The 23,334-nt window shown below is 32.8% G+C and overlaps 1 protein-coding gene across 1 annotated transcript in view; it reads left to right on the plus strand.

Annotated features, from left to right (window-relative positions):
* NSG2 (neuronal vesicle trafficking associated 2) overlaps nt 1-23,334 on the plus strand; it is a 228,334-nt gene that overhangs the window by 106,446 nt on the left and 98,554 nt on the right. The window lies entirely within an intron of this gene.

The following is a 23,334-nucleotide window of genomic DNA, read 5'->3' on the forward strand; positions in this document are numbered from 1 at the left end:
TAAAGGTGATATAAAAGCAAAAGACAATTAAACAATGTATTTAATATTTGATTACAATTTTTGTTTTTCAGTTTTCTACATGATATGTATATGCTTTCTAGGTTCTGAAAGGGATACAGCTATAAAATCTGTATAATTTATCTAATTTATAGAAATAAATCCAATGGAAATTGGAAGATGGACATTCAGTGATAGAGATGAATTTCATTTACTTCTGATGAAAAGACCAGAGTTGAACAAAAAGTTTGATCTTCAGACACAAAACTCAAGAGAAGCATAAAAAGTAAAAAGGAAAGAACTCATGAGAGCTATATCTCATTTATGAGTATACTTAGAGAGTATGTGTATAATTTGATTTTATTGTGATTATATAAAAAAGAAATTAGAGGTGGAAAGAGGAAAATGGAGGAAAAATGAGGGAAATTATATCTCATGAAACGACAAAGAAGACCTGTTATAGGGAGGGGGATGAACATTGTGTGAATCTTACTCTCATCAGATTTGGCTCGAAGAAAGAATATCAGACATTTGGTTCATAGAGAAATTTGTCTCACCTTATAGGGAAGTGGAAGGAGAAAGGGAAAAGGAAAAGGGTGGCTAATAGAAGTAGTAGGGGAATGACATAAGAAAGAGGGAAGGGCTATAAAGGAGGAGAGCTGTTTCAGGGAAGTGGTGGTCAGACACAAAATACTGGGAAGGAGGGAAAGGGGGAAAGGAAAGAGAAAAGCATAACTGCAGTAAATAAGATGGCAGGAAATACAGAATTGTCATTTTAACTTTGAATGTGAATGGGATGAACTTTCCCATAAAATGAAAGCAAATAGCAGATTGGATTAAAAACCAGAATCCTACAATATGTTGTTTACAAGAAACACACTTAAAGCAGTCATAATACAGACTTAAAGTAAAAGGCTGGAGCAAAATCTATTATGCTTAAAAGGAAGTGAAAAAAGCTCAGCTAGCCATCCTGATCTCAGATTAGCAAAAGCAAAAATTGATCTAATTAAAAAAGATAAGGAAGGAAATTATATCTTGCTAAAGAGTACTATAGATAATGAAGTAATATCAACACTAAACATATCCGCACCAGGTGGTATAGCATCCAAATTCCTAGAGGAGAAGTTGAGACATGCAAAAAGAAATAGACAGCAAAGCTATACTATTTTAGGGAATCTCAACCTTACTCTCTCAGAACTTTATAAATTGAACCACAAAATAAATAAGAAGTTAAGGAGGTAAATAGAATTTTAGAAAAGTTAGGTACGATAGATTTTTAGAGAACATTGAATGGAGACAGAAAAGAGCAGACTTTTTTCTTGGTGGTTCATGGAATCTATACAAAAATTGACAATATATTAGGGCATAAAATCTCAAAATCAAATGCAGAAAGGCAGAAATAGTAAATACATGTTTTTCAGATTATGATGCAATAAAATGACATCCAATAAAAGGCCAAGGGAAAATAGACCAAAAATTAATGGGAAACTAAAGAATGAGTGGATGAAATAGCAAATCATAGTCACAATAATTTCATCCTAGAGAATGACAATAATGCAACCAAGGCAGTTCTTAGGGCTAAGTTTTATATCTCTAGATACTTACTTGCATAAAATAAAGAGAAAATCAGTGAATTAGACATGCAATTAAAAAAGCTAGAAAAAGAACAAATAACTTCTCCCCAAGTAAATACCAAATTTGAAATTCTGAAAATAAAAGGAGAAATTAATAAAATTGAAAGTAAAAAAACAAAGTATTGAACTAATAAACACAACTAAGAGCTGGTTTTACAAAAAATATTTATTTAATAGTAGATAAACCTTTAGTTAATTTGATCAGAAAAGGGAAAAAAGAAAATCAAATTGTTAGTATCAAAAGTAAAGGATGAACTTTCTACCAATGAAGAGGAAATTGAAGCAATAATTAGGAAATATTTTGTACAACTGTATACCAATAAATATTATAATCTAAGTGAAATTGATAAATATTTACAAAAATATAGATTTCCCAGATTAACAGAGGTGGAAACAAATTATTTAAATAGTCCCATTTTAGACAAAGAAATTGTCCAAGCTATTAATCAACTCCCTAAGATGGATTTACATGTGAATTCTAGCAAGCATTTAAAAAACAATTTCAATATTATACAAATTCTTTGGAAAAATAGGGAAAAAAGGAATCTTACCAACTTCTTTTTATGACAGAGACAGAATGCTGATACCTAAACCAGGAAAGGTCAAAACAAGCAAAATTATAGACCAATTTCCCTAATGAATATTGATGCAAAAATCTTAAATAAAATATGAGCAAAGAGATTTCAGCAAGTTATCCCCAGGATAATTACCATGACCAAATAGGATTTATACCAGAAATGCAGGGCTGGTTCAATATTAGGGAAACCATTAGCATAATTGGCTGTATCAATAATCAAACTAACAAAAATCATATTATCTCAATAGATGCAGAAAAAGAACTTGACAAAATCCCACACACATTCCTATTAAAAACACTAAAAGTATAAGGAATAAGTGGAGTTTTCCTTAAAATGATCAACAGCAACTATTTAAAGCCATCAGCAAGCATCAGATGTATTGGGGATAAACTAGAACCATTTCCAATAAGATCAGGGGTGAAGCAAGTTTGCCCATTATCACTATTACTATTTAATATTGTATTAGAAATGTTAGCTTTGGCAATAAGAGAAGAAAAAGAGATTAAAGGAATTAGAATAGGTAAAGAGAAAACCAAATTATCATTCTTTGCAGATGATATGACAGTATATTTAGAGAATAAACTAAAAAGCTGTTAGAAATAATTCACAACTTTAGCAAAGTTACAGATACAAATTCCACAGAAATCATTAACATTTTTACATATTACCAACAAAATCAAATGAGGTACAAAGATAAATCCCATTTAAAATAACCATAGATAATATGAAATATTTGGGATTCTACCTGCCAAGGCAAAGTTTAAGAACTGCATGAACACAATTACAAAACTCCACACAAATAAAGTCAGATTTAATCTCTTGGAAAAATATCAAGTGTTCATGGGTAGTCCAAGTTAATAAAGTAAAAATGACAGTACTACCTAAATAATCTACTTCTTCAGTGCCATACCAATCAAACACATGAAATATGTTTACATGATTGCACATATATACTCTATCGGTTTGTCTGCCATCTTGGCAGGGCATGAAAGCAAAGGAAAAAAATGAAATTCAAAACATTAAAAATGAATGTTGAAAATTGTCTTTACATGTAATTGGAGAAAGATATGTTGTAGTATATCCTAGATACAATATATGTTTGCAGAACCGAACAGTTCTCTTGTTGCACAGGGAGAATTGGATTCAGAAGGTGAAAATAACCCAGGAAGAAAAACAAAAATGCAAATAGTTCACATTCGTTTCCCAGTGTTCTTTCTTTGGGTGTAGCTGCTTCTGTCCATCATTTATCAATTGAAACTGAGTTAGGTCTCTTTGTCAAAGAAATCCACTTCCATCAGAATACATCCTCATACAATATCGTTGTCAAAGTGTATAATGATCTCCTGGTTCTACTCATTTCACTTAGCATCAGTTCATGTAAGTCTCTCCAAGCCTCTCTGTATTCATCCTGCTGGTCATTTCTTACAGAACAATAATATTCCATAACATTCATATACCACAATTTACCCAGCCATTCTCCAATTGATGGGCATCCATTCAATTTCCAGTTTCTAGCCACTACAAACAGGGTTGCCACAAACATTTTGGCACATTCAGGTCCCTTTCTCTTTAGTATCTCTTTGGGGTATAAGCCCAGTAGTAGTACTTCTGGATCAAAGGGTATGCACAATTTGATAACTTTTTGGGCATAATTCCAGATTGCTCTCCAGAATGGTTGGATTCATTCATAACTCCACCCACAATGCATCAGTGTCCTAGTTTTCCCGCATCCCCTCCAACATTCATCATTATTTTTTCCTGTCATCTTAGCCAATCTGAGAGGATTGTAGTGGTATCTCAGAGTTGTCTTAATTTGCATTTCTCTGATCAATAGTGATTTGCACAACATACTATTTTTATTCTTTTTGATGTTTGTTTACATTTTGTTTTCTTTCTAATTTTTTTCCATTTTGATCTGATTTTTCTTGTGCAGCATGATATTTGTGGAAATATGCATAGAGGAATTGCACATGTTTAACATATATTGGATTATTTGCTGATGAGGGGAGAGGAGGAAGGAAGGGAAAAATTAGAACACAATGTTTTGTAGGGGTAAAGGTAAAAAATTATTCATGTATATATTTTGAAAATTAAAAGCTATATTTTAGCTTTTACTAATTATATTACATTAATGTGAAGATTTTCCATTTATTGTCCTAAAAACAACATATATGTATGCATATATTTGTATATATTTTTTGTTATCAACTTGCTTACAAATTCATTGGGACCTCTATTTTGGAAATACATCTCATCTGCCTCTCAAAAAAAAGTTTCAGTAACTTACTGTTGCTTCTAATGTAACATAAAACTCTGGCTTTTAAAGGACTTCACTGTCTCATTGCACTCTATTTTTCTAGACTGACTACATGGAATTCCAATTGCATTCTACAAAATTGGCCCATTTTCTGTTCCCCTCATCTGACATTATATCTTCTGCCTCTCTGCCTTTGCATAGATTGCTTTCCATGCCTAGAGTTCATCTCTCATGTCTGCCTTTTGGGATTCCTTGAACCTTTCAAGGCTCAGCAAAGTAGGGATAGCACCTTTTAGAGACCTTTCTTAATTCTTTTAGTTGTTTAAATATTCAATTATACATACATGGGTACATAAATGATACACCTATACATTTGCTTTACAGGCAACTTATTCCCCAGTAGAATATGAGCTTTTTGAAGGCAAGAATATCCTCACATTTTACCATAGAACCACCTAGAATAAAGCCTGGAATATAATAGGTACTTAAAACTTATTGATTCCTTTTATAGATTAGGTTTAATTGCTTTTCAATACTTCATTTTCTTGACCTTGAGTGCTATTTCCATTCATAGCATATTCAGTAGTTAAATTTTAGAGTCCAAATGTTCATGTTTTGCTACTAATATTTAAGAGATTTGATTATCATAGGAAGGCAGGAAGTTTGTTCCATTTCAGTTCTATTTGTTGTTCCCATTTCAGTTTAATCTATAAATGACCCTGGCATTTTGACTTAGTTGGTCTTCACATCATTCTTTCTGTATCATATACATTATTTTATTTTGTTTTTTGAGATGGCATTGCTCATATAATTACTCAAGTAAAACTTTTTATTTTGCTAACTAATCTTGTTTCTTATCTTTAAATTATTTTCTTTATGGTTTTAAAGAAATTTACTTTATATAATTCTATAGTTTCTCTTGAATTTACATTTTTTATATTGAAAGAAAATTAAAAAAAAAGTTTTAAAGGAAGTTATTCCAGTCTATCCCTCTCCAAGTAAATAGAAGACTTTTTTCCTCTTTCTGTCTCCCTTTCCTCCCTTCTTTCTCCTTCCCCCTTCTCCAATCTCCCTGCTCATTTGGAAATATAAGGAATGATTAGTCATCTCCCATGGGTTTAGTCAACTCAATACAAATGTTCCTCCATCTGTTCAATGTTCAATAGGCATTTTCAGCTTGATGTATCCAAAAAAAAGCTCATTATTTCCTTCTCTCTGACTTTCTCCCTTCCTCTCTTCTAATCTTCTCTGTTATTCTTGACCATCATCCTTTCAAGCCCAGCTTTGTAACGTTAGGTCATTTTTGACTTTTTAATCTCACCTTACATATTCAATCTACCATTTGCCAAACTTAAGCAGTTGTACTTTCACAATATCTCTTGTATGTACCTCATTCTCTACCCACTAATATAACCATCATTATAGTTTAGGCGCTTATCTCTTTTTATCTGATTTATCTAACTGGTCTTTGCATTACTAGTGATTTTCCTATGGGACAGATCTGACCATTTCCATCTTCCTTCTCAGTAAACTCTATTGTTTTTTCATACCTCCAGGGTAAAGAAGTAAATGGTCTTTGGCTTCCAAAGCTCTTCATAACCTTTCTCCATTCTACCTTCCCAGTCTTTTTATACTTTTTTCTTCTCCATAATCTTTATAACTCAGCTATTCTGATTTACTTGATATTCTTTAAACAGGACCCTATTTCCTATAACTACACATTTATTCTGCTTGTTTCCTATGTCTGGAAGCTCTCTTTTTACTTTCTTTTAGCTTTCCTAGTTTTTTCAACATTCAGTTCAAATCCCACTCTGACAGAAGCCTTTTTTTGTCCTTCTTTCTTCTCTACCACCTCATGCAGCCTTCCCTGTTAAGGTCAAGTAGATGGATAATTTCTATATTTTTCATTTTTCCTTATTATAACATAAGCTTTTTGAGGTAAGGAATATTTTTGTCTTTCCTTATATTCTCAGTATTTAATTGCAGTGACTCCCCCCCCCCAGATAAACATTTAATAAATGCTTGTTAATTAAGCACAAAGAAATAATTTTTTTCTTCTAAAAATTCTCTAAAATTGGTATAAAATACTAGTCAGTTTGCCTCATAAAATAGCAAAAAAGCAGTGAAGAAGAAAAATGGATCTACAGAAATTTGGCAAAAGTCCAAGTAAAGTTAGATCATTCTGAATATTTGTGGATGAAACCATACATTTTCCCAAGATAAGCATAAAAAAAGAATTGAAATGAACAGGTGCAGGACTACTCAGCTCACACAAATATTTAGCAAGGATCAAAAAAGTCCACTAGATTAAGTAATGATCAAATTAAAAGATTGAAATTAAAATTAAAAAGGTATGAGTTCCTTTTTTAAGGGCAGTACTACACAAAGAGTTAAGCAGAAGACTGGGCATTAGGGAGAGTTCTGCCCAGAAAAGCTAAGCCTGGGAAGGCAGTACCTCTTCCATTTTGCAAACCAAGAGCAAGATGAAGATACCTCCAGCTATGTATTCTGGGACAGAAAGGCAGGGGAATGAACCACCAGTGAGCCTGGGATAGCTGATGTCTGCAGATATTTAGATGATCAAGAGGATATTAATCAGACTATTCCTTTATCAGACTGTGATTGAATGCTCTGAAAATTTGCAGCTAGCTGATCTGAGTCACCCCTGACGTTCTTGAAGAACTCAACTCTTGAGGTGTAAGAGAAAGCAGTAATACGAGATTAGCTCATACACATAAAAACAAGCCCCCACCGTCTCAAATCATAAACTCTCTGTAAATTAGAATGGATCAAATAGAAATCAGCAACTCCATGAAACAATAAGAAATACCAGAACAAAGCTAAAATAAACACGAGGTGACATTTTGAAAAATAGAGGAGAAATAGGCAAATGGAAAATAAAAGGCTATAAAGCTATATGTAAAGTTGCCTTTTTGAAAAGTCTTATCGAAATCAATAAATCTTATAAGAAATCCCAAAATGAAAATCAAATTATCCAGACAAAAAATAAGCAAACACAGCAGAGAAGAAAAGAAAAATTATTGTCAACCCACTATATACAATTATATGCTAGCAAAATTGAGTGTTATTGACAAAAACACTCCAACTGCATGATTATGGCAAAGATAGAGAAAAAAGATTTTGATAAAACATAATATTTTTAGGTGATAACTTCTACAAAGTATAGGCATAGGAGAATTATTTTTAACATAAATAATACGTGTGTTAGTATAAAACTAGAACCTTTTTTTTTTTCCAATTGGAAAATACTGGAAACTTTCCAGGTAGAGGAGTAATGCAAGAATGATTCCTTCCATCATTTGCCTTATAGCTATAGATAGATAAGAAAAGGAAATTAAATACATAAATAATGATGAAGAAAAGACAAAATTATCCTCATTTCCTAACACGATGGTTTACTTTGAAAAATCTAGAGAAGCATCAAAGAAAGTAATTGATATGATTAATAGTTTCAGTAAAGTAGCAGAATATAAAATATAACTAAAAAATATCATTTGTGTATAACAACAATTCAAGAAATAATATAGGAATCTTTTTTTAAACATCCATATAAAATATATGTTGGTTGTCTATGACACATTTAACGTTTACATAAATGCATTTACAAAATACCCTTTGAAGAAATAATGACAAATAAGGGAATATTTATTGCTCACATTTGATAATAAAAGTAACCAATACTAAATAAATTATTTTTCAATTTAGCACTATAACTACTAAGGGAGCACCTTATAGTGTTAGACAAAAATAACAAAACTTTCTATAGGGGAGAAAATGTCCAAAATCCCAAAAGAAATAAACAAAACAACAATGAAGGAAAAATAGTATTTCTAAACCACAACTTGTACTACAAAGCAATTATAATAACTATTGGTATTAGTTCAAAATTAGAAAACTATACCAATAGAATAAAGTAGGTAATTATTAAACATTTTTAAGCACTTATGATTGAGGAAGTATGATAAGCATAGGTGATAGAAAGACATAATTGAAATAGTCCCTGTCCTTAGGGAACTTGCTTTCTAATGGAAGAGACAACTTATATATGTTTAGGAATAGAGGAAGACATGTACAAATCAAATATAAGGCAATTTTTGAAAGAAAAGACACTAATAAATGAGATAACCAAAAAGATCTCCTAGAGGACCTGGTGCTTAAATTAGGTCTAGAAGAAACCCAATGATTCTAGGAATTTCAAGAACTATTTTTAACTTAAATAATATGTGAGTATATATAAAACTAGAAGTTTTTTTTTTCACTTTCAATAATGAAAGCAGCACAAAAGAATGGAAATAGAGGATTAAGAGTTGTATATGAACAGCCTTATATTACTAGATTGTAAAAAGTATGGAAGAGGATAATATGGAGGCGAATAGATAGAAGAGAAAGATATGAAAGGGTCGATCATGAAGATGTTTAAATACCAAAAAGAAGAATTTATGTTTGATCCTAAAGGCAATAGAGATTAATAGTGTTGAGTAAGGGATTTACATAAACCTGTGCTGTAGGAAGATGACTTTGACAGTTATGGGGAATATGAATGGCTAGGGAAGGATTTAAGACAAGAAGGTGGAATTGGGAAACTGTTACAGTAATCCAGGTGAGAGGTGATGAGATCCTATAAAAATGTTATGATTGTGGAGGTGGAAAGAAAAGGGAAACATTCCCCAAGATTTGGAGAGGATAGAAATGACAAGACTTGGATATGTGTGGGGAGTTATAGGAGTCAAAGATGACACCAAAGTTCTGAACTTTAATGACTGGGAGGATTATCATGCTCTCAAAAGTAATAGAGAAGTTTGGAAGAGGAATGGAATTGATGAGTTCTATAATGGGTTCTATTTTAGACATATTGAATTTGAGAAACAGTTTTATCATTCCCATAGACAATTTGTTATGTAAGACTGCAGCTCTGGCACAATAATAGAGATAGATATATATAGATGTGTAAATGATTTCAATAGAAATGATAATTGATCTAATGAGGTCATGAAAATATATAGGAAAAGGAGAAGAGGACTCAGAGCTTTAGGGTAATATCTGAAGTTAACTAATTTCATAGACAATGATCCCACAAAGACAACTGAGAATGAGTGGTTATACAGGTATTAAGAGAAACAAAAGAGAGCATTATCATAAAAATCTAGACTTTACCCAGGAGGAGAGGATGGCTATGGATTTTACATGTTCCATAAAGGTCAAGAAGGATGAAAATTTAAAAATAGGTCATCAGATTTAGTAATTAAGAGAACACTTATTATTTTCTTGGAGAGAGCACAGTCAGTTAAGTTTCAGTTGAGTTATGAAAATGATTAAGAAAGGAAATAAAGTCATTTAATGAAGATGGCATTCTTAAAAAGTTTAGTTGAAGAAAGAAAAAGACATTGGGTGATAGCTAGGAGAAATGAGAAGTGAGGGATTTTTAAGAAATAGGGAGACAATAGGCAGCAGGGAGGACCCAGGATGATTAAGAAAATTGAAGGTTAGAATGATAGTGGAAATAATAGTTGAAGCAATCTGTTAGAAAAGATGGGAAGAGATGGTATCAATATTACATGCTTGCCCTTAGCAAGGAAAATGACCACCTCTTTATTAGAGGTAAGAAAAGATGAAGAAATGGTTGGGGATTAAGGTAAGAAATTCTGACATGAGAAATACAGAAGAGGAATCTAGTGGAAAGTGCCCTCAATTTTCTCTAAAAAGGATGACAGGAAAACTTTAGCTTGGATAATGACATGATTGGAGGGAGATCTGAGAGGCAAGATGAGAAAGAATGTAAGGAATGGGGATGGTTATGTACAAGTTAAAGAATCAGTATGGGAAGAGTAAAAGGGTTATCTTGCAGTGAAGCTCAATTGAGGTAAGATAGCACCAATTTATAGGAGACAAACAATAAAGATCACACCACAAAAAACAAAAACAAACCAAAAAAACAGAAGAGAATGAGATCAGGTACCTGTAATAACTATAGCTAAGGGTCTAATTTTTTAACCATTCAAAGAAAAGAGGTAATCAAAGAGAATAAAATTATAACAAATCGTAAGATATTAAAAAAAAAACCTTATATTTCAAAATAATCATTGTATCTAAAAAGGGAAGCCATCTATTAGGGAAAAAAACATCTTTATATCTAATATAGCTGATAAGATTCTGATATCCTAGATAATAGTGAATTTAAAAAAAAATATGTGAAGACTGCCACTATTCCCCTTTGTGGGTACCTTATCTCTTAACTGCTTCTCAAATAAAATTTGAATCCAGATCCTTTGACTTGTCTTCTATGATTTTTTTAAAGAGGTGATTCACATGACTAAAGTCAGGAAATAAAAGAGTGACCTAGAATACTGAGAGGTTAAGTTGCCCAAGGTTATGTAGTGAGAATGTATCAGGGACAAGACTGGAATGCAAGCCTTCCTGTTTCTAAAGCCAGCTCTCTATCCCCTGTGCTATGCTGCAAACAAAATGTGACATGGTTCTGTGAGGCTCAAGGCGCAAAGTTCTATTCTTTACAGGCACTTCATGCTCCTGTCGCTGGAACCAAAAGGATTCTTCTTCATTCAGGATGTCCCAGAAGTCTTAGTCAGACTTAGACTTTAAGACTTTTGAGATTTCCTATATTATATTGTTCTCACTGCCACATACATATGAACTATCCTTTACTTATGTGGTCCTCTGGGAGGGTAGGGGATAGGAAAGGTGATGATAGAGACATTTCCATAGAAAAGTAAGTTATATCACTAGACACTCTATACTTCTGACGTGCCCTCCTTTGAGAAATTAACCAATCAACATTTATTAATTGCCTATCATCCAGAACTATGTTAGTTACTGAGAATGTGAAAGATTAAAAAGTTTTCTGACCAATGAGCTTAAATTTTATTGAGTATTTGCAATTATATATATAAGCAAAATAGATATGAGGTATATTCAAGTTTTTTGTTGTGGTGGTGATGGGAAGATACCAATTTCTGTACAGGATCAGAAAATTGTTGAGCTGAGCTTTGAAGGAAGTTAGGTATTATAGGAGGAGGAAGCTGGGAAGGAGGGCAATCCATACATGACAAGACATAGAAATCATATTATATGAGAACAACAACAATGATAATAATAGCTAATATTTATATAATGCAGGCTATGTGCCAGGCACTGTGCTGAGCACGTTACATCTTTGTTTCTGTCCCAATTGTCTTTTCTATAAGAGCTGCAAAAATTCTTAGAGAATCATGATTCATGATTCATGACTTGTCACAAAGCTAGTAAATGTCTGAGGCCAAATATGAATTTGGTTCTTCCTCCTAGTCCACTGTGCTAGCCACTGAACCGGATAGCTGCTTCTAGCTGAATAAACTACCCCCACATAAATCCTTTATATTTTAACTCTTGGTAATAATGATTGACACATCCCAAATTATAGGTAAATCACTTCCCTCTCCTACCTTCACTTATAAAATGAGGAGGATAAAATTTATATATGCTTAGTACTATAGTACATGTGGGAATTATAGAAGTATAACCAATATCCACTTTTTAAATATAATCTGTAGTATTTATGTAAAAAGTAATATTTCTTATTCCAAGACCAGAATAGAGAAGGTCTTGAAAACCGGTAGTGATCCCCCCAAAAGGAATCTACTATTCCTTTTTAGATAGAAGAACAAGTGAAGAAAGATTGGAGTCAAGAAGCCTAGTTGAAACTTTTGTAGACATATATTGGGAAATTCGTATTCTGAATGACAATGATGGCATTAAGAGAGAATGAAAGGATGGCAATATAAAGACCATTGGATTTGGAGTGAAAAGATTCAGATAACCTTGAGATCCCCAGCTTTGCCATCTGCTAACTAGAGACTTTTAGGAAAGGTCTTTCTGGTCCTCAATTTGCTTCTTTCAAAGTGAAGACACTGCACTGGATCAATGGTTCTCAAATTTTATGGCCTCAGCATTCCTGTACAACCTTTTTATTTCTTTCTTTATTTTTTTGCTGAGTTAATTAGGGTTAAGTGACTTGCTCAGGGTCATACAGCAGGAAGTGTTAAGTGTCTGAGAACAGATTTGAACTCAGGTCCTTCTGACTTCAGGGGTGGTGCTCTATTCACTGTGCCACCTAGCTGCCCCAGATTCCTGTACAACCTTAAAAATTGAAGACCATAAAGAGCTTTTGTTTATAGATTATATCTGTTGATATTTAGAAGAAGCTAATTGGTTCAGTGAATAGAATACTGAGCCTGAAGTTAGGAAGTGTTATCTTCTTGAGTTCAAATTCTGCCTCAGCTTCTTGCTAGGTGTTGTGAACATGGACAAGTCACTTAACCTTGTTTGTCTCAGCTCTTCATCTATAAAACAGTCTGGAGGAGGAAATGTCAAACCTCTCCAGTATCTTTGCCAAGAAAACACCAAATGGAATCATGATAAGTTGAACATGACTGAACAGCAACAAAATCTATTGATATTAATCATATTCCTATGCTCAAAAAGTTATCAAACTGTGCATACCCTTTGATCCAGCAGTGTTTCTACTGGGCCTATACCCCAAAGAGATACTAAAGAAGGGAAAGGGGCCAAATGTTTGTGGCAGCCCTGTTTGTAGTGGCTAGAAGCTGGAAAATGAATGGATGCCCATCAATTGGAGAATGGTTGGATAAATTGTGGTATATGAACATTATGGAATATTATTGTTCTGTAAGGAATGACCAGCAGGATGAATACAGAGAGGACTGTCGAGACTTACATGAACTGATGCTAAGTGAAATGAGCAGAACCAGGAGATCATTATATACCTCAACAACGATACTGTTTGAGGATGTATTCTGATGGAAGTGGATCTCTTCGATAAAGAGAGCTTTAATTGATCAAAGATGGACAGACGCAGCTACACCCAGAGAAAGAACACTGGGAAATGAATATAATCTGCTTGCATTTTTGTTTTTCTTCCCGGGTTATTTATACCTTCTGAATTCAATTCTCCCTGTGCAACAAGAAAACTGTTCGGTTCTGCACATGTATATTGTATCTAGGATATACTGTAACCTATTCAACATGTAAAGGACTGCTTGCCATCTGGGCGAGGGGGTAGAAGGAGGGAGGAGAAAAATTGGAACAGAAGTGAATGCAAGGGATAATGCTGTAAAAAAATTACCATGGTATGGGTTCTATCAATAAAAAGTTATTAAAAAAAGATATTAACCATATTCAAAATTAAAATGCCTTCTCCTTTCTAAAATATATAGAGAAATGACTCAACTTTATAAGAATTCAAGCCATTCTCCAGTTGATAAATGGCTAAAGGATATGAACAGACAATTTTCTTATGAAGAAATTGAAACTACTTGTAGACACATGAAAAAGTGCTCCAAATCACTATTGATCAGAGAAATGTGAATTAAGAAAACTCTGAGATACCACCACACACCTCTCAGATTGCCTAAGATGACAGGAAAAGATAATGATGAATGTTGGCTGGAATGTGGGAAAACTAGGACACTGATACATTGTTGGTGGAACTGTGAACAGATCCAATCATTTTGGAAAGCAATTTGGAACTCTGTTCAAAAAGTTATCAAACTGTGCATACCATTTGACCCAGTAATAACACTGGGCTTATATCCCAAAGAGATCTTAAAGGAAGGAAAGGGACCCACATGTGCAAAAATGTTTGTGGCAGCCCTTTTTGTAGTGGCAAGAAACTGGAAACTGAATGGATGCCCATCAGTTGGTGAATTTCTGAATAAGTTATGGTATATGAATGTTATGGCATATTATTATTCTGTAATAAATGACCAGCAGGATGATTTCAGAGCGGCCAGGAGAGACTTATATGAACTGATGCTGAGTGAAATGAGCAGAACCAGGAAATTATCATACATGGCAAAAACAAGACTATATTACAATCAATTCTGATGGATGTGGCTCTCTTCAACAATGAGATGATTCAAATCGATTCCACTTGTTCAGTGATAAAAGAACTATCTACACCCAAAGAGAAGATTATGGGAACCAAGTGTAGACCCAACATAGCAATCTCATTTGTTTTTTTCTTGCATTTTGTTTTCTTTGCCAGTTTTTTTTTCCTTCTTGATCTGATTTTTCTTGTGCAGCAAGATAAGTGTATAAACATGTACACACATATTAGATTTAACTTATATTTTAATCCATTTAACATGTATTGGACTACCTGCCATCTAGGGAAGGGACTGGGGAAGAAAGAGGGCTTAATTTGCAACAGAAGGCTTTGCAAGGATCAATGTTGAGAACTTATCTATGCTATCCATGCATATGTTTTGTGAATAAAAAGCTTTAATAAAAATATTAAAATGTCTTTAATATTTTTGTGAAAATAGTTTTGATCTTGCACCTCCTGAAAGAATTTTGGGGACCCACCTGGAGTTCTCAGACTCATTTTGATAATTGCTTACAATTCTCACACACTACCTATGTGACATAGACTACCTATGTGGCAAGTTACTTTACTTACTGCCAGCCTCAATTTCCTTATCTGTAAAATAGGGATAATGAAAATGGGTTATTGTAAAGGTCAAACGAGGGAGTGTTTGTAAAAAATGTTTAGAGCAGGGCCTAATGTACAGTAAGTACTATATAAATGTTAAATGAATGTTCGCCATTGTTAATATTTTATAGTTTTGAATCAACTTCTGGTATCTGTTCAGGTAACTTTTTTTTCTTCATGAGGTTAGAGACAGTATAATCAAGATGTCGTAATAAGTATGAGCCCATGATACAAGAATGAATGGGAATGACGTGAAGGAGAGATTCAGACCATCCTGTGCAACAAGGTCTGGCTGATTTATAAGTTCATTATACTTACAATAAGATCTAAGATGTTGCCTTATTTTCAGGCTGAATTCAAAACATCTTGTCTTCATTGGTCTTCCATGGTGCAGTCTAATCAAATTCTCTGGAATGGTTTAGGCTATTGTGTATGTGTGTATGTGTGCAAAATGGGAAATTTGGTTTTTTAGACATCAACAATACCTTACTAATCTGTGTTGGATTACTTGCTGTCTAGGGGAAAGTGATGGGGGATGGGAGGGAGAAAAATTTGGAACATTTCCTTTTTATTTTAAGACTTTTTTTTCAGTGAAAATAACTAATTTAGAAACTATAACTAATTTAGAAACTTACACAAATCTTATATTTCTATTTTTTAAAAATATTCTTTTAGAAAAAGTTTTTAAATTGCAGGTTAACTTTATTGAAATTGATCAATTATTAAAAATCAAGTACCCAAATTTAAAAGTGCTTAAAATGTTTTCATCTCATTCTAACTTTGTTGCTTTGTACGTTCAGATATTTTACATTTTATGGTAAATCGTGTAATGGAATTTCAAGAAATAATTAAAACAAAAACTTACTCTGTATTACCTTAAGATTCAATTTTGTAACAATCCCTAGCAAGGGGAACTAGATCTGTAGAATATTCACAGTGCAAGAGCAAAGGAAAATCCCTGCCAGTGATGCCTCCCCTACTGCTACTATTTCTGGACTAGTGGACCATTTGTGAAACAGGCCTCTGATTGATGGGACTTTTGAATCAAAAGATGGACTCTTTCCTTGTAGATATATCTGTTACATTATGCTTCTCCACACTTTTTTCATCTTATTTCACATTGTTTTTACTATTGTGCAGAAAAGTAGCATCATCCTTTGAGAATACAGATGACAGTTGAACAAAATTCCATTAAACTAGCTCAGAATGTGATTCTTCCATGAAAGAGAATACCTATCATTTATAACATAATTATGTGCTTGAGATTTTGTGCAAAAACACCTGAATCTACTTCTAAAAGGAAAGAAGATTCTTTTTGGGAACTTGACTTCACATCAAGTACCTAAGAGGTAGAATGATTTTCTTCTTTTCTCTCCCATAAATGTTTCTTATTTATAAAAATTTTAATTCCACAGAAAAGGGCTCCAGAGCTCTTTGTGCATCCTTCAAATTGCAAAAATTCTCTTTGTATCATTCAATTGTTTTCTTTTTTTTTGTTCTCTCCAGGGAACTTTAAGTTTTCATCTTAAACCATGTATTTTTTTTTTTTTCTTTCATAGGGTATCTCATGCCATTGGAAGGTCTGTCACTAATATAATCAACCCAGTTTTCCACTTTAGACTCTGAACTGTTCTCTTTGATCACCTGTATCAATTCTTTGGCAAGTTGTGTGATTGATATCTCAGAATTTTTTCTTATGTTATAAAACTTCATAGCCTGATAGTCAAGGCCATCTTTTCTGTGGCTTTCACCTATCTTTCCCTCCTTATCTCATGCTACTTTCCTATTCATAACTACATTCAAGCCAAACTTAAGAACTTTGGAAAAAAGAAGATCTCTATTCAAATCCCAGATTTGCTGTTTACTTTCTATGTAACCTTGGTTAAGACAATTGCAGTTCAGCTGCTGTTCTGGTGCTGTGTGGTTGATATCCATGGTTTGGGTCTTCAAACCTCTGTGGGGATAGGTAAAATATGATGTGGTGTGGTGTGGCTGTGAGCTCTAGTTCAAGCCCAACTGTTCATTCCTTCTGTTCATCTTCTGCAGAGATCCAGCAAAACACTGTTGCCCCAAATGCTTGCTGTCTGTGACAGTGCTAGTGAGCTTCCTCAGCCCAGAGCCTGCATTTCCATGACACTGGAAACAGGGAAGTGGGATCAAGGTGTGGGCTTGGGTTTTGTTGTAAGCTTTTGTGTTGGATTCTTGGCTTAGCTAGTACAGTTTCATTGCTGGATGCACTGGTTTTCCATGAGAATGTAAACTCCTCCCTTCCATTCCTTTAGGTGCCTGCACTCTGAATGATTACTAGGGGTTTTGGATGAATTTATAAACAGGTTTAAGGGCTGGCCATAATTCTCAAAGGAGCACATATTTGGAAGAAAAATCTATTTTTTGACATCAGAATCAAGATTCAAAAAGATCTCTTCAGATTAAGATGATAAAATATATTTATCCCTATTAGATTTCAAACCTTAGATTTAGTTTAAAAAAATAAACATCAGAAGTACAGTACAAGATGGGGGCAACAATCCATATGGAAAAAAGACCTAGAGATTTTAGTATTAGAATTTAACTGCTTCTTTCCAGTTGCTGATGTGAATTTACCTTTCTAGATTTCTCTTGAATTTTATATTGGCATTTCAAAATTTTCACAGTTTTGGTGTTTTGAGACGTTTGAATGCACATATACATGTATAGATATGTACATATATAAAGCATGTATAATTTTTTATTAAAGGTTCATGATTTCCCATATAAGATTGTAAATACAATTTACACTATAAGTTATTTTCAGTTGTAAGCCTTTGTCCTTTGTCTTTTGTAATATTAGATTTCAAGATATTTTCTTTCTCCACTTCTTTTTTTACTAAATGGTATTTTTCTCCAATTACATGTAAAGATAATTTTCAACATTCATTTTTAATGTTTTGAATTTCATTTTTTTCTTTTCCTTTCATGCCCTGCCAAGATGGCAAACAAACCGATATAGAGTATATATGTGCAATCATGTAAACATCTTTCCACATTGGTCATGTTGTAGAAGAAAAAAAAAGAAAAAAACACAAAAAAAGGAAAAAAAAGTGAAAATAGTATACTTTGGTCTGCATTCAGGCTCCACAGTTCTTCCTTTGGATATGGATAGCATTTTCTACTTCATTTTGAAATTATCTTAAATCATTCTATTGCTGAGATCATTGCTAAGTCGATCAGAGTTGATCACTGCTTAATTTCAATACGCTCATGAGTGGTATTCTCCTGGTTCTGCTCACTTCAATTGGTATCAGTTCATATAAGTTTTTCTAGCTTTTTGTGTAACCTAGTTACTTATCATTTCTTATAGTACAATAGTAGTCAATTACATTCATATACCACAGCTTGTTTAGCCATTCCTTAATTGATGGGCATTCCATCAATTTCCAATTCTTTTCCACCACAAAAAAGCTGCTGTAAATATTTTTGTACATGTGGGACCTTTTCCCTTTTTTATGATCTCTTTGTGATACAGACTTAGCAGTATTACTACTGGATCAAAGGAAATGCATAGTTTGATTGCCTTTTGGGCATAGTTCCAAATTATTCTCCAGAACAGTTGGGTCAGTTCACAATTCCACCAACAATGCAAGGATGTCCCCATTTTCCTATATCTTTTCATTATTTATTATTTTTCCTTTTCTATCATATTAGCCAATCTAATCCACCAATTCTTCTTAACAAGTACTAAATAGTTTTGATGCTGCTTTATAATATAGTTTTAGATCTGGTACAATTTGATCCCATTCTTTTGCATTATTTTCTTTAATTTCCTTGATATTCTTGACCATTTGTTCTTCTAGCTGAATTGTTATTATTTTTTATATCTATAAAATAATTTTTGGTAGTTTGATTGGTATGGCATGGATTAAATTAATTTAGGTAGAATTTTCACTTTTGTTACATTAACTTAGCCTACTAAAGAGGTATTGATATTTCTCTAATTGTTTAGAGCTGACTTTTTTGTGAAAAATGTTCATATAGTTCCTGAGTTTGTCTTGGCAAGTAGACTTCCAAATATGCTATATTGTCTATAATTATTTTAAATGTAATTTCTCTTTCTATTTCTTCTTGTTACTGGACTTTGTTGGTAATATAAATAAATGTGGGGGATTTATGTAGGTTTATTTCATATCCTGAAACTTTGCTAAAGTTATTATTTCAAGTAGTTTTTAGTTCATTCTCTAGAATTCTCTAAGTGAACCACTGGATCATCTGCAAATCATGAAAGCCTTATTTCTTCATTACCTAGACCAATTCCTTCAATTTCTTTTTCTTTTCTTATTGCTCAAGCTAACATTTATAGTACAATTTGAATAGTAGTAATGATAATGGTCACCCTTGCTTCACTTATGGATCTTTTGAGGAATAGCTTTAAAGATAATGCTGGCTGATGGTTTTAGGTTAGATGGTACTTATCAATTTCAGGAAAACTTCATTTATTCCTATACTTTTTTAGTGTTATTAATAAGAATGGGAGCTGTATTTTGTCAAAAGCTTTTCTGCATCTGTTGAAATAATCATATGATTTGTGTTGGTTTTGTTATTGATATGGTCAATTATGTTAATAGTTTTATTGAACCAGCCCTGCATTCCTGTTATAAATCCTATTTAATCATAGTGTATTATTATCCTTGTGATAATTTGCTGTAATTTCTGCTAAAATTTTATTTAAGATTTTTGCATCAATATTCATTAGGAAAATTGGTCTGTATTATACTTTCTTCTATTTTGATCCTACCTGATTTAGGTATCAGCACCATATGTGTCATAAAAGGAATTTAGTAAGACTCCTTCTTTCCCTGTTTTTCCAAATAGTTTGCATACTACTGGAATTAATTGTTCTTTAAATACTTGGTAAAATTCATATGCACATCATCTGGTTCTGGAGATGTTTTTTTCTTAGGGAGTTGATTAATAGCTTGTTCAATTTCTTTTTCTAAAATGAAACTATTTAATTTATTTCCTCCTCTGTTAATCTAGGCAATCTACATTTTTGTAGGTATTCATCCATTTCACTGAGATTATCAGATTTTTTGTCATACAGTTGGGCAAAATAGCTTTTAATTATTTCTCTAATTTCCTCTTTATTGGTGGGAAGTTCACTCTTTTCATTTTTGATACTAGTAATTTGATTTTCTTCTTTTCTTTTTCTAATTAAATTAACTAAAAATTTATCTATTTTGTTTTTTTTTTCATAAAACCAACTTTTAGTTTTGTTTATTAGTTCAATAGTTTCCTTACTTTCTATTTTTCTCTGCTTTTATTTTCAAAATTTCAAATTTGATATTTAATTTTTCTTTTTCTAGTTTTCTTTAGTTACATGACCAATTCATTAATCTTCTCTTTCTCTATTTTATGCAAGTAAGCATTTAGAGATATAACTTCCCTAAGAACTGCTTTGGCTGCATCCCATAAATTTTGGTATGTTGTCTCAATTATTGTCATTCTCTTGGATGAAATTATTGATTGTGTCTATGATTTGTTGTTTCACCAACTCATTCTTTTGGATTAGATTATCTACTTTCTAATGAATATTTGGTCTATTTTCCCCTGGCTCTTTATTACAGGTAATATGTATTGCATCATGATCTGAAAAAAGATGCATTTACTCTTTCTGCCTTTTTGCATTTGATTTTGAGGTTTTTATGCCCTGATATATGAATCAGTTTTTGTGTAGATTCCATGTATTGCTGAGAAAAAGTATATTCCTTTCTGTCTCCATTCAGTTTTCTCCAAAGGTCAGTTATACCTAACTTTTCTAGAATTCTATTTACCTCCTTAACTTTTTTCTTATTTATTTTGTGGTTTGATTTTGCCTTCCCTTCCTTCTTCTTAGGACAATCCCTTTCCCACCCATACTTCTTTTTGTATCATCACAGTAAAGCCAAATTATATCTGTATCCTTTAAGTATACCCCTTACAAATATACAATTCTTAAGTTAAACATGTCATCTTCCCATATAGACATGAAATATTTTAAGAAACATAGTTTTTTTCTTCCTTTTTTATGCTTCTCTTGAATTCTGTATTTGAAAAGCAAATTTTCTGTTCAGTTTGGTCTTTTCATAAAAAATAAATGAAAATCTCCTATTTCATTGAATAGCCATCCTTTCCCCTGAAAGATAATGCTTAATTTTGCTGGATAGGTGATTCTTGGCTTCAGTCCAAGTCCCTTTGCCTTCTGGAATATTATATTCAGGCCCTTTGATCCTTTAATGTAGAAGTTGCTGGATTTTGGATAATCCTGATTATGGCTGCTCAATATTTTTTTTCTGGCTGCTTTCAGTATTTTTTCCTTGATCCAATCTTTCTGGAATTTAGCAAATATATTCCTTGAATTTCTCATTTTGGGGTCCCTTTCAGGAGGTGATCCATGGATTCTTTCAATGGTTATTTTACCTTCTGGTTCTACATATCAAGGCAGTTTTCCTTGATGATTTCTTAAAATATGTTCTCTAGAATCTTTTTTTCATTGTGGTTTTCAGAAAGTCCAGTAATTCTTAGATTATCTTTCCTGGATCTATTTTCCAGGTTTTTTTCAATGAGGTATTTTTTATATTTTCTCCTATGTTTCTTCTATTTTTTTGGTTTTGTTGATTAATTCTTGATGTCTCATTGAGTCATTTGCTTCCATTTGTTCAATTCCAATTTTTAGTGAATTATTTTCTTGAGTTAGTTTTTTAAAATCTCTTTTTTGCATTTGACCAATTGGACTTTTTTATTATTAAAACTTTTTATTTACATAGCATATATGCCTGGGTAACTTTTCCAACATTGACCCTTGCATAACCTTTTGTTCCATATTTTTCCCTCCTTCTCCCTATCCTATCTCTTAGCTGGCAGGTAGTCCCATATATGTTAAATATGTTGAAATACATGTTAGATCCAATGTATGTATACATATTTTTACAGTTATCTTGTTGCACAAGAAAAATCAGATCAAGAAGGAAAAAAAGAAAAACTGAGAAAGAAAACAAAATGCAAATAAATAACAACAGAAAGAGTGAGAATTTTATGTTGTGTTCCAAACTCTGTTCCCACAGTTCTCTCTCTGGGTGTAGATGGCTCTCTTCATCATTGCATAAATGGAACTAGTTTGATTCATCTCAATGTTGAAGAGAGCCACACCCATCAGAATTAATCATTGTATAGTCTTGTTATTGTCATGTATAATGATCACCTGGGTCTGCTTATTTCCGTCATCATCAGTTCATGTAAGTCTCTCCAGGTCTCTCTGAAATCATCCTGCTGGTCATTTTTTGTTGGAATCTTTACCAACTGTTAAGTCATTAGAGTTGATAGAGACAATAATTATCTAATTTAGCATGGTTCAGTATCACTGATCTGATCTTACAAGGAGAGAACCATTTATATTATTTTAAAGAAGAACAAGAACTCCAACAATTTCTTAGAGAACAATAATATTCCATAACATTCATATACCACAACTTATACAGCCATTCTCCAGTTGATGGGCATTCACTCAGTTTCCAGTTTCTAGCCACTACAAAGAGGGCTGCCACAAACATTTTTGTACGTGTGGGTCCCTTTCCCTCCTTTAAGATCTCTTTGGGATATAAGCCCAGTAATAACACTGCTAGATCAAAGGGTATGCACAGTTTGATAACTTTTTGAGCATAGTTCCGAACTGCTCTCCAGAATGGTTGAATCCATTCACAGTTCCACCTGCAATATATCAGTGTCCCAGTTTTCCCACATCCCCTTCAACTTTCCTCATTATCTTTTCTTGTCATCTTAGCCAATCTGAGAGATACCACTATCTCAGAGTTGTCTTAAATTGCATTTATCTAATCAGTAGTGATTTAGAGCACCTTTTCATGTGGCTACAAATAGTTTCAGTTTCTTCATCTGAAAATTGTCTGTTTATATTCTTTAACAATTTATCAATTGGAGAATGGCTTGATTTCTTATATGTTTGAGTTAATTCTCTATATATTTTAGAAATGAGGCCTTTAACAGATTCTTTGGATGTAAAAATGTTTTCCTAGTTTATTGTTTCCTTTCTAATCTTGTTTGCATTAGTTTTGTTTGTATAAAAACTTTTTAACTTAATATAATCAAAATTACTTATTTTACAATCAATAATGGTCTTTAGTTCTTCTTTGGTCACAAATTCTTTCTTCCTCCACAAATCTGAGAGGTAAACTATCCTATGTTCTTATAATTTGTTTATAATCTCATTCTTTATGTTTAGATCAAGAACTCATTTCAACCTTATCTTGGGGTATGGTGTTAAGTGTGGGTCAATGCCTAATTTCTGCCATACTAATTTCCAGTTTTCCTGGCAGT

This window comes from Antechinus flavipes, chromosome 2 (assembly GCF_016432865.1).
Source record: "Antechinus flavipes isolate AdamAnt ecotype Samford, QLD, Australia chromosome 2, AdamAnt_v2, whole genome shotgun sequence".
NCBI classification, from domain to species: domain Eukaryota; kingdom Metazoa; phylum Chordata; class Mammalia; order Dasyuromorphia; family Dasyuridae; genus Antechinus; species Antechinus flavipes.